The sequence below is a fragment of the Euprymna scolopes genome, chromosome 21 (genome assembly GCF_053919585.1).
Source record: "Euprymna scolopes isolate OS-2025 chromosome 21, ASM5391958v1, whole genome shotgun sequence".
Taxonomy (NCBI): Eukaryota; Metazoa; Mollusca; class Cephalopoda; order Sepiida; family Sepiolidae; genus Euprymna; species Euprymna scolopes.
This window is the reverse complement of record NC_136502.1, coordinates 61909788-61923111: the sequence shown is the minus strand read 5'-3', so window position 1 is coordinate 61923111 and position 13324 is coordinate 61909788. Positions and strand designations below refer to the sequence as shown.

Below are 13324 nucleotides of genomic sequence, written 5' to 3'. Positions count from 1 at the left end.
GACCCCAGAGAAAATGTGCCGAGAACGGACGGATCCCAAGGAGGCCTATTGTTGCCGGCCCCTATGTCCGCGGCGGTGGCAGGATACAGGGAGGACCTCTGATGATAGAGGGTGCCCACTGGCTGAGGGCACTACTGGCAGTGCATCACGAAGCCAGTGTCGGGAAGGGAGTTGGGGGCGACGGGAAGTTTCGACCCGCCAACTCTGTGAGCACGAGTATCGGTGGCTTAGTTAAATGCTAGTTGTCTGGAATACGCATTAGTGGAAAGAAAAATCTAACAGGGATCGCATGTTAGGAAGAAGATAAGCACCCTTAACGTTTCAGAAGAAAAGCACAAGAAGGAAGAATCCTTCAGAATGTCTTCTCGTTAATTCGAAGGACACCAACGGTAGTGGTGTGCACGGGCGGAGACAACCTTCTGTAGCCGTCATAATTGTTGACCGGAGAAACTATAAAATTTGGCAGAAAAGCCGGGAGGTCTCAGTCAAGAATGGTTGACGGGAGAATAAGTAGACTTGGAGGTCGATAGAGTGGGCGATAATACCTATGACAGGTAGGTCCTGAAAGATGGAAGTGAATAAAATTCGGCAGAGAAGCCGGGAGGTATATCAGTCATAAAGGCTGACTATACAATCTAAGGGGACACAGGGTGTGCCCCTTTCCAAAATGCCACGGATGGGCATGCGCATTCTAGGGTTGAATGCCACAAACATCCTCAAGTAATTGAAGTCTGTTGTCTGACGGTCCGCAGTGCATGATTTGAACCCTACGAACCACGAACCAAAAGAGAAAGATTACGAGATTAGCCTATAGGGGTTAGAGCTGAGGTAACTCCGAAAGAAGGTGCTTCTTAGAATAGTCGAAAAGGGACAGTTAAGACTAGAGTAGTCTATCGGAATCGCTTGGTTATGATTAGACAGCTTACAACGTCAGTTGGACCACATAATTGAGCAAGAATCAACGAGCGACCCTCCTAGCTTAGTGATGGTGGGGGTCTGACGGGTGGAATAGGGGTTATAGCAGGGCTATTAGTGGTGGTGATGTGTTATTTGAAGAAGTGAATGTATGGAATTGAGTGTTCGAAATGCCTCTTGGCGACCCATGACGCTGTGGGGAGCAGCCCTGGTCAGGAATCACAAAGGGGTCAGAATTAAACCTGGCGAAGCTACAGACGAGAGACGAGGAACCCGCCCCAAATCCACCCCTACGACAAGAAGCTGAACCTACAGAATATTTTTAAGCACTATTAAGTGATGTCAATGTAGGACTAATTGCATGCTTAATGTTCCAAAACGAAGAAAAAAAAAGAGACACTTTTCACTATTACCGATTTTGTTACACGAACTTTGTACTTATGAAACCACCACTACGAACTGTTATTGAACACTCTGAGTTAAGGCAGTAGCCATTTATATGAACTTTCAACTTCTGCATGATTGTTTGTTTTGCATGTAATTCAGCAATTTCTCGCTTTCAGAGTAGGCCAGAATTGTGTTATGAGATGAGAGAATCTCTTTGAGTGTTAACGGACATGGGGCGCCGTTATCCTGTGGAGAACGTCGCCCCATGGGGGGCGAATGTAACACTAAAGAGAGGCCACATCAGACCTGTAGGGTTGATGTGACGTTTCTTTTAGTTGAAAGTAATTTTTTGTTCCCGGACGATGACCGGGTTGAAAGAATAAAAATTATTATTAATTTTTATTTGTGAATAAATTCTGAGCTAAGTCTGTTGTTGAAATGGCGGCGGCGGGAGTGCCTTTGTGGCGAAAAGTTGAATCAAATTCTAGACTTCAAAAGCGAAAAAGAATGCATAAAATATGTTAGCCAAAATACACAGGTGTTTGATCTCCAATGGCCGAAATCATAGTGTACAGTAGCCGGAGGGGTGGGGATTTCACACCCGCAATTCGCAAAACTATGAGCCAAAAGTTGACCTGGGAATTTGACAAGTTGAAAAGTCGGGTTGTTTTTGATCTGGGAGAGATACACGCAGTGACTCAGCATTATGTTTAGAACAAAGAAGAGGAAAAAAAAATGAATTGTCCGAAATTTCAAAACAATAAAATAACGTATCGAGAATTGTCATTTGGTGAATCAGGTCGAACGAAAAAAGGGAATTTATGAAATGTTTTTGCTCGGATGGGAAAATGTTTTATCCGATAAGTTCAAAGCGACAAATGCATTCTTGGTCTTTTGACGTAAACAAAATGTCTGATATAATAAAATGGCCGACAACCAGAACTTGATTCAAAGATAAACTAAAATCCCTTTGAATTATCAAAGCGAAAGGTGAGATCAATAGATAATTTTAAAACAAATAAAATCGCGTGATTTGCTTTAATTCAAAGGAAAAATAATTTTCCTGGATAGGGGGAAATTCCATTAGTAAGCCAGGGAGGAGTTAATTAATACAACGTGTAAGTTGGGCGTTAATTAAGGGAGGAGTCAATCCAATTTTGGAAATAGATCAATGAAAAAGGGCCCTGTCGAAGTATAATCAATCAATGAGAAAAGGCCCCGTCGAATTATAATCAAGCAATTTGATTGGTCGATGACGAACATGGGTGTCGTCATCATTCCATAATTGTATTATAAAAGAAATGAAAAATTAGAGATTAAGTCAGTAAGAAGAACCGAGTAGTAAGAGTAAGAGTCAGAAGAAAAGAGAGATAAGTCTCGGCAGAATCACCTCTCTCTCACTCTCTCCCCCTCGCTTGTTGCCTGATAACTCAACGTTTATAACGTGTAGATTACTTAATGAGAATTACGCAAAGTCCGCGATACCGACCAGGTATTTCAACAACAGAAGCTCAGTTGTAGAACTAACTGCTTGCTTGAATTAATTGTCAACTCTATGTATATGCTGTAAATACTTCTTCTAATTGGCCGATTTTATATGATATCTTTTTTCTTCTCCGTTTTCCTCTCTTTGTTTCTCTCTCTAATTCTTTGTCTCTCTTCTTCCCCCTCTCTCTCTATTACAGTCTAATAAAACTAACTATAAAACAGAAGATTCATGTAATCCATTATTTATAAACAATATATAATATCGCCACAATTCTTTATATCATTTAACCTATAGCTGGAAAGATGAGATATAGCAAACAGACTGTTTTTTTTTATTTTGTCTTCTTGTTTCTTTTAAATTTTACTGGAATTTTCAAAGACATTTTTGTACTGCTTCAAACAATGTAACCCAAGATCAGTGGGTGACCCAACAGACCACGTTTGTTCTATTATATCTTTAAAACAAGGTTCGATTCTCTTTAAATAATATTTCTAACCATCCATTAAACTCTTCCTATTTTCTTCAATACAATAGACAACCATTGTAGCACAATGTGGCATAAGGCTGGAGCATGAGGCAAACTGGCCAAGTACTAAAATAGCTGACAATGAACCTGTAGCAATGCTTCAAGCAACCACAATAAATTAACTTTCACCTGATGAAGGAGGTAATGCCTTGGGCTCAGCCATCTATTCTTTATATAAAAAAAGTGTGTCTGACGGACCAAGCTAAATAGTTTTTCATTCCTCAGCAATTAAAAGCAAGACTGTTTTCTGACTTTGTAGGCATATCCACATTCATCTTCACATAGAGATCAGAAAGGTTCAGGTTATTGTTGGCGGCAAGATGGTTAATAAGTTTAGATACTTACTAAGAGAGTTGCTTAATGCCGGAGCTTCAATTAATCCAAGCCAAGGGGAGCTAGGAGTTCAGAATATGGCAGGTGTTTGATGGAAGGTTGGTTGCTCATCACTGTCCCCAAACAATCACTGAGCCAGATGAAGAATCCAGATTGATTATATGAATTTTAAGTGCAGTTGCACAAGAATTGTATGCAGTTTAAAATAGATGACTCTAGAAAAGCTAACAAAGATCTCCCTCAAGACACTCTCAGACTTTCTGACAATTTTAGAGTTGTGTTGTCCAACATAAATTGCTGCTGACAGTAATGTCTATGTTGTGGCACATCAATCCTATTTGGGTCATTTAATACCAAAGTTTTCGTGAATGTTTTTATGTTTTGCGTTTTAAATATCTGTAAATATTTATCGATGAATTTGTTTTATGGGTAAAAATTTATATTAATCAAAAAAGACTAATTTTTATCTGTTATTTCTTGTACCTATTTACAATGCCTCCCCACTGGACAGAGTTAGACACCAGGGTCGTTTTTTAACGTGGAGAAAAGGTACAAAAATAAAAATTGTCTCAGTCATGAAGGACTGCTCCTCCACCGAAAGAGAACAAGAAATGGAAGTGCAGTATCTGAAGAACAGATGGTATTTATTTGCTCCCCCACCGAACAAATTAGGCACAAGGCCAATTTTTAATGTGAGGAGTGAAGGGAGGGGGAAGGGAAAGGGGGGACCAGCTCCCGAGAGGTGGGAAATGGGAGCTGGTTAAAGGTCAGGCATGTGGGGTTGCCCCCACATCTGGTCTTTGCTAGTCATAGCTTGCAGCATCTGTCGGAACAGATGGTATTTATTTGCTCCCCCACCGAGCAAATTAGGCACAAGGCCAATTTTTAATGTGAGGAGTGAAGGGAGGGGGAAGGGAAAAAGGGGACCAGCTCCCGAGACGTGGGAAATGGGAGCTGGTTAAAGGTCAGGCATGTGGGGTTGCCCCCACATCTGGTCTTTGCTAGTCATAGCTAGTCATAGCTTGCAGTATCTGCCGGAACAGATGGTATTTATTTGCTCCCCCACCGAGCAAATTAGGCACAAGGCCGTTTTTAATGTGAGGAGTGAAGGGAGGGGGCAGGGAAAAAGGGGACCAGCTCCCGAGAGGTGGGAAATGGGAGCTGGTTAAAGGTCAGGCATGTGGGGTTGCTCCCACATCTGGTCCTTGCTAGTCATAGCTAGTCCTAGCTAGTCATAGCTTGCAGTATCTGCCGGAACAGATGGTATTTATTTGCTCCCCCACAGAGCAAATTAGGCACAAGGCCGATTTTTAAAGTGAGGAGTGAAGGGGAAATGGGGGACCAACTCCCCGGGGAGTAGGGGAGTTGGATAGTGACAATTGGTATGAAGGGTTGCCCCTACATTGACCAAGGTCTTATATGTGGAGTTGCCCCCACATATGGTCTTTGCTTGCAGTATCTGCCGGAACAGATGGTATTTATTTGCTTCCCCACCGAGCAAATTAGGCACAAGGCCGATTTTTAATGTGAGGAGTGAAGGGAGGGGGAAGGGAAAAAGGGGACCAGCTCCCGAGAGGTGGGAAATGGGAGCTGGTTAATGGTCAAGTATGTGGGGTTGCCCCCACATCTGGTCTTTGCTTGCAGTATCTGTCGGAACAGATGGTATTTATTTGCTCCCCCACCGAGCAAATTAGGCACAAGGCCGATTTTTAATGTGAGGAGTGAAGGGAGGGGGAAGGGAAAAAGGGGACCAGCTCCCGAGAGGTGGGAAATGGGAGCTGGTTAAAGGTCAGGCATGTGGGGTTGCCCCCACATCTGGTCTTTGCTAGTCATAGCTTGCAGTATCTGCCGGAACAGATGGTATTTATTTGCTCCCCCACTGAGCAAATTAGGCACAAGGCCGTTTTTAATGTGAGGTAAAAACCAGCTCCCCTAAAAGTAGGCAAAAAGGGGGCACTCTGGTTACCAAAAATAATAATTGTCCCAGTATAGAGGGTTTCCCCTCCATTGACTGGTACAAATTATCTTAAGTGCAGCATCTGCCGGAACAGATGGTATTTATTTGCTCCCCCACCGAGCAAATTAGGCACAAGGCCAATTTTTAATGTGAGGAGTGAAGGGAGGGGGAAGGGAAAAAGGGGATCAGCTCCTGAGAGGTGGGAAATGGGAGCTGGTTAAAGGTCAGGCATGTGGGGTTGCCCCCACATCTGGTCTTTGCTAGTCATAGCTTGCAGTATCTGCCGGAACAGATGGTATTTATTTGCTCCCCCACTGAGCAAATTAGACACAAGGCCGTTTTTAATGTGAGGTAAAAACCAGCTCCCCTAAAAGTAGGCAAAAAGGGGGCACTCTGGTTACCAAAAATAATAATTGTCCCAGTATAGAGGGTTTCCCCTCCATTGACTGGTACAAATTATCTTAAGTGCAGCATCTGCCGGAACAGATGGTATTTATTTGCTCCCCCACCGAGCAAATTAGGCACAAGGCCAATTTTTAATGTGAGGAGTGAAGGGAGGGGGAAGGGAAAAAGGGGGCCAGCTCCGGAGAGGTGGGAAATGGGAGCTGGTTAAAGGTCAGGCATGTGGGGTTGCCCCCACATCTGGTCTTTGCTAGTCATAGCTAGTCATAGCTAGTCATAGCTGCAGTATCTGCCGGAACAGATGGTATTTATTTGCTCCCCCACTGAGCAAATTAGGCACAAGGCCGTTTTTAATGTGAGGAGTGAAGGGAGGGGGAAGGGAAAAAGGGGACCAGCTCCCGACAGGTGGGAAATGGGAGCTGGTTAATGGTCAGGCATGTGGGGTTGCCCCCACATCTGGTCTTTGCTAGTCATAGCTAGTCATAGCTTGCAGCATCTGCCGGAACAGATGGTATTTATTTGCTCCCCCACTGAGCAAATTAGGCACAAGGCCGTTTTTAATGTGAGGTAAAAACCAGCTCCCCTAAAAGTAGGCAAATAGGGGTCACTCTGGTTACCAAAAATAATAATTGTCCCAGTATAGAGGGTTTCCCCTCCATTGACTGGTACAAATTATCTTAAGTGCAGCATCTGCCGGAACAGATACTACACTTTGATCTTGACGAAAAGGCCAAAACAAAGATGAATCTACACGAGGTAAACCAATGATCTGTGTTGTGTCATGTAACAGTAGAATGCAATAAATAGTAGCATAGAGTAAAGAGTTGCATCTCTTCTCTATCTCTCTACATAGTAGTAGTTGTACATCATCTCTTCACATATAGATTGACAGCAAGCATACATTTTCATGCATGAAATTGTTTAATTCGACTTTGAAAAAAAATAATGCCTTGTTCTATTAATAGTCAATTAATTATAAGTGAAAAAAGGCAATTTTTCACACATTTTCACTTTGGGTTTTCTAATTCTTTAGTGTAGTTTTATTATGCAGTATTAGTCTTCACCTCCATCCATTTCCCATAGAGGGAAGGGTACCTCCAAGAAATGAGTGCTGGCCAACAAAAAAATAACATTATCTGATTTAAACTCAAGTTTAAAAAAAAAAGAAAACATAAAACAAACAAAAACACCAAGAGGAATGGTGCAAGTGATCACCTCATGGCTTGAACAGCTGATACAACGATGACTTGGTTTGAGTAATTGGGATGACAGCTATACTATTAGTGGAATTGCCCTTAAGTGAACAACTTATCACATGTAGTTATGGCTTTATCCTGAATGGGACAGTTTATAAGTGGAGTAGGGTTGGCACAGGTGCTAAGTCATCAAGGTGGCCGGATCTGGAGCACTGACATACTGGCGGGAAGAAATACTACACTTTGATCTTTGAAAAGAGAGCCATCAATATCAAAAGTTGCTCTAGTTATTTTCAAAATAAAATGCTGAATTTTCTACTCGTGAAGTATTACAATGTAAACGTTAAATTAGACTACATGTTTTTATTTTATCTAAATGAAATTTTACCATTTTTATTGATTTCTTTTTATTGATTCAAAAAAAAAAAAAAGAAGCTGGTGTGAGGAAGAGGTCATGAGACATATCATAGTTGCTGGACATGATTTTAAAAGCAAGGATGAGGTCAGTATTCACCTGTCTACAATTCACAAAGGGCCTGTAGGCCGGGTGTTGACTTGTTGAGTCCCAAAAGAGAAGTTGGTGGGGGGGGGGGCGACAGGTCCGTTCCACGTGGAGTTGTTGTCTGTCCAAGATCTGGAAAGAACGACTTTGTTGCCAGTTTAACATTTTATAAACTCAGTCACACAACTGAGAGCCAGCTTCTGATTGGACATGCCAGGAATCTCCAGCCATGTGTTTGTTGCAATTTTCATCTGCTACAAATCTTAATAATTTGCCATCTACATCTACTTTACATTCGCCTCTGGTGTTTTACACTTCTTGCACCCAAACTGGCTGTTCTCTCTCGACAAGTAATGCGACTGCAATTCTTGTTTATTCAATGCATGCACCACAAAAAATGGAGTTGCACCCAACCCTCATTCCAAAAATGGAAATTTTTTTTCCAGGGATTTCCAATCTACTGATGAACACTTTAAAACTTTAAAAATCCAGGGATTTCCAAACTACTGATGAACACTTTAAAAAAAATTTTTTTTTTTACATGTTTTTAATCTAAAGATACGAGTTAATTAGGAACTAAACAAAACTTATTAAATTAACAATAAAAAATTAAAAAAAAAAAAAAGAACACTATAGAAATAGTAAAACTAGAATCCAATTATTTTGTATTCAAAGTCGAATTAATTTAATTTTAGATGATATAAAGGTTTTTTTAAAGATTTATAACTGAATTATTTTTTGTATCTTTTAGTTAGTGGCGAAAATTACTGTTTGAAACCAAGTGCTTTTGGTCATACATTTGGCTATAAGTGCAAGAGACCGACAATATTATTGCTAACATTAAAAATAAGTAATGGCGATGGTCAAAATCGCTTCATTTCCAACACTGCATTTGGACAAAAACAAAATTTACAAGAAAATGTTTAAACACCTACTTCAAGCGTTCTTTTTTTTTTTTACCTTGTTTACTTAAACTTTCTCTTGTTCGAAACCTTCCCTTTCCCTCTCCCCTCTCCTTCGTATACTTCTTTATCTCTTCCTTTACAGATGTTCTCTTTCTCCTCCATATATATAAGTAGCAATCAATCTATGCCTGCTTTAGATTTATGATGCGAGAACAAAGAAATTCTAGTTGGCTGTCCTTAGCCTGTCACATAAATGCACATTGTTTGTGTGCAGCGACGAACTATGTGCATTGTTTTCAGATTCACCAAATATACTTATGTATTTTCCCGTTTTGCTCAGAAAGTTGTTGATTTAACGGCTGGTGCGAGGTGAGTTGGAATGGATCCCTCTTCTTTTTTTTTTTTTTTTTTTCCGTTTCTAATCATCTCATCCTTAGGTGAGGCTATGTTGGTTAAATGTATGTGCTTTTATTAATCTAGACATACACATCGTTGCACATGCACACACTCTGCAGACAAATCTAGATTAAGGTTGTTTGTGAGTGTGTGTTTATTGTATTTATTTTAGTACACCTGCCAAGCCATTAACAGGTGTGTTTACAAAAGGAAAAAAAAATACTTACATAAAGCATTAGGAAGGGGGGGGGGAGGCGACCAAGTTGAATAAAGAGTAGTTCAAATAAATAAATCCAGTCGTGTCTATTGAACTCATTTTTATATTCGTGCATCTGCCAAGTTTTTTAACTTCTATTTATATGAAGTTACTTGTCTCCCCACGAGGATAAAATTAGACACAAAGTCGGTTTTTAATGTGTTTAATCTAGTACCCCCAAAAGAGTACTCTAAACCGAAACAAAAATAAAAATTACTTCAATCTAGGACTTCTTCACTATGTGAGGACAGAAAGGATTAAGTGCATCATCAAAACAGATACATCACTTTGCTCCTAACTAAAAGGTAATTTATATAAAGTTAGATATATGTTTATGTTCACTGTTAAACTAATTAATGATCATTATGAATTTTGGAACACAGCTACTAAATGTCAGGGTTGGTAATGTGAGCTATAGCTATATTTACTTTTATACAAAAAATACAAAGTAATGAATTTTTAATTAATTAGGATTAAGGATTCTGGACATAAAGTTTAGTATCATTATATGTTGATTTTAGTCTTTGTAAAAGGGACATAAAAGTAGTCCCAAATGGTTCTGTTTGGAAATAATTTTACCCATCCTGGGACGGGTATTCTAGTATTTCTTTTAAAAAAATGGTGAGGCACTTATATAACCACATGTACTGGCTAAGATGAGAAATTCAAATCTAATTTGACTTATTTCATTTACTTAGATACTTGCCTGCCACAAAAGACTTTTTTTTTCTTCTTTTTTTTTAGTATCTCTTCTGGTTTGTCTCCGGAAACCATCCTCCCAAACATTACCTCTTCCTTTGGGAAGCGCAGATGGTTTATTGCTGATCATCTGAGGAGTCCTAACTGGGGAATTCCAAGTAACTTTTTCATGCCGAATTTTGTACCCTTCCAGGATGGCATCCCCCTTTGGGAGGAGGGTCCAGATTAGTTATTATAAACTGATTTTATATCTAACTTTGCTGCAACAGGAAAACTGGTGAAAAAAAAACTGCAATGTAACTACTGTGGCATTGGGAATGGCATGCCAAAGGTATAGGCACTCTTCTTCAGCTGTAGGCAAAATAACAACTTGTGTTCAGTTAAACAGTTCGGTAGTAAAATGGCACCAAGTTGAATTTGGGATACTAAAATGGACAAACTGGTCTCAAATTGACAATATTCCTTTTTCCTATCTTCACGTACATTAATTATTAACTATTTGTGCATAAATCTAAACGCAAATTTTATGAACAAAGCTTCTTCCCTAGAACTTCCTGCCTGTGCAACTCTGTTCCATTGGTCTACTTCCCAACTGATTAAAGCATAGTCGTCTTCAAATCCAATGTAAACAAATTCTTGCTCTCCTGCCCTCTTAAATAATCAAATTTTACCCAATTTCAACCAAAAACGATCATGAGGTTGTTGTCTCAGTGACCACCTTACACTCATTAACCTTTATCCTTGAGTGGCTTTCAGGCTTTGATAAGTAGTGACTCCCTTGTAAATATATATATATATATATATATATATATATAAAATGTGTGTGTGTGTGTATTTATTTTATGAAGATAATTCTTTTTAATTTTTATTTATTTAAAATCAACTAGAGTGGAAAAAAACAAAGAAAACATCTTTATTTTTAAAGTTATTGTTTCGTTCCAATGAAGGAATATTGATTGCTACAATTCACAGGCTTAAAAAAGAAGATTAGTTTAGACAAATTTAAATGTCATTTTAATAAATTTTATATTAATATAATAATTAATAATAATATTAGTTTAATGCTTTCAAATCCACATTCAACCTTTTCTTTCATTGTAACTTATGTCTAATATTAAGGAGATAAAGGATAACCAAAAAAAAAAAAATGTTTCTCGTTTATTTTAAATAAAAGAAAATTAAAAAGAAAAATTGTTCCCTTAAAAATGAATTATAATTAAAATACATGGAGAAAAAACAACATTAGCCTGTGGATTTAAGACCAGTTTTTTTTATTGTTTTAGCATCCCAAAATCCCTTTTCAGTATGATACATGTTATCATAGACAAAGCTAAACAATACTTGGGTCTTTGGTAAGAGATCTTGGTATTGTTTAGATTTCTCGTTATATAACTGAATAACATTGGACGGTTTGATATGCTGTAAAAAACAAAAAAAAACAAAATATTTTCCGGCTGATGATGGTTGTGGTGGAAGGCTGCCATCCGCACTGCTAGTTCTGCCAGAGGTAGAGCCACATGGCTAGGAACGGAACTGACCCAACACGACTACTCTAGCTCCAGTCACAGAGAAAGTGGCAGCCACTCCTCCGTCAGCACCAACACTAACCACAAGGTCAACTCTGGGAGAGATCAAGGTAGCAACCCCTTCCATCATGGCCCCACCTCCCACTCAACAACATCAGAAGCAGCAGTAGCAACAACAACAACAACAGCCGGAGCAGCAACAACAACAAAATGTCTCCTTGCTCAACAAGCAGGAAACTGTAAACTCCTCGGAGGAGGAGGGAGAAGAAGACTTGCATAAAAGCGCTCCTACCTGGTTCATTTAAAGAAAAGACCAAAAAATAAGTGGGAAGAAAAGGTGACCCAGTCCCTCAGTGAACATGTACCATCCCAGACACCATCAAAACCCGCACACACAACACACTCCCACTCCCAAAACAACTTCAAAGAACCCAGTCGCACTCTGCAAACACAGGCCCTCACACCATACTTACCAAAAAAAGGCACCCACACCTATATATTCACTACTCCACCCTAATTCTGATGAAATGGGGGAAAAAATTAAGGAAAAGACAAAATCCTCCCCTTTAATATGGGGAGGGATATCTGTAAAATTGACATTATGAGCACAGACCTGTTGCTCCGGCAGAGGAGAAATCTGAAACCTCTGTCGGATTTCTGTCAGATGGGGGAAAAGATGCTGAAGACCCTGCTAATTTCCCGGATGCCCCTTTCGTGACAACGTTCATCAGGTTTCTGTTCGGCTGCAAAAACGCAGTGTGGCGAATGCTGGAGGCTGCAAAGGGGGGCATACCGGGAATGTTATTGTTTAAAGACAAAAACCCTTCCTTTAACAAGTGCTTACCAAAATGCAAGGAAAGTGTCCCACTACTGGTGCATCCTTCACTGCACAGGCCACTAATTAATTTTTGCCTTTGGACAGCAGCAGTATTGCATGCAGTAGCCAGGACATGAAAGAGCATAGTACATAGCATCGATGTTCTCTTGACTGAGAACTTTGGAACTGGGTGCGATATTGCTTAAGATAAATCCCATGTCCCTCAACTTGGCTAGCATGAGGGGCTTGAGATCTTCAAACCGGGCATCTTGTAGCTTGACCCTGGGAGAGGATGTTACTGTGATCCAAGAGATACACTTTGTTTTGTCTAGAGATTGTTAGGTGCTGGTGTCCGAAGCATATAGTTTTAATCAGTAATTGGAACGCCATTTTTGATCTCAGTTTAGACATGGTGGGGAGGGAGCTAGAGATTCGAAGAGGTGTGAGACCAGCCTGGCAGATCTGATGGCAAAATATGATCTGGTAGATAAGGTTTCCTGTCGAGCACTCAGGATGAGAGATGTGGACGTGGACCAATAGCATTCTTTTTATCATCCTATCCAAATAAGACTTGAATACTTATTTGAATAGGATGATAGAAGAAGCGGCATAGATTTTTTATGTTCACCTGGCTAGGTCAAACAGACCATAAACTAGTTATGAACCCTTTGAAATTAGAGAATAGGCCTTAACTAGTCAGCTATTGGAAGTTAAATACCTCCTTGTTGGAGATACAAGACTTCCAGGAAAAGTTAGCACTATTTATACAAGAGGCTATGGAGGTGGTTACTGGGAATTAGTAGTGGGTTAACTTAAAAACTAAGATTAGGAACTTCTCCATACTTAACGTCTCGCACTGTATAAAGCCAAAACTGAGAAGCAGCTAGAAGAGAAACTTCCTCGAGTGTTTGGTGAAGGGGATTAGTGTTAGTCAAGATTAGTGTTAGTCAAGATTAGGGTTAGTCAAGATTAGGGTTAGTCAAGATTAGGGTTAGTCAAGAACTAGCTAATCAAGACC

At 39.8% G+C, this 13324-nt stretch overlaps 1 protein-coding gene across 1 annotated transcript in view; it reads left to right on the top strand.

Annotated features, from left to right (window-relative positions):
* Positions 1 to 8656: 8656 nt before the first annotated feature.
* Positions 8657 to 13324, top strand: part of LOC145242411 (uncharacterized) — a 178082-nt gene continuing 173414 nt past the window's right edge. The window contains exon 1 of the mRNA XM_080105447.1: positions 8657 to 8981. The gene's annotated coding sequence lies outside the window, so the exon portion shown is untranslated. The remainder of the gene's footprint in view (positions 8982 to 13324) is intronic.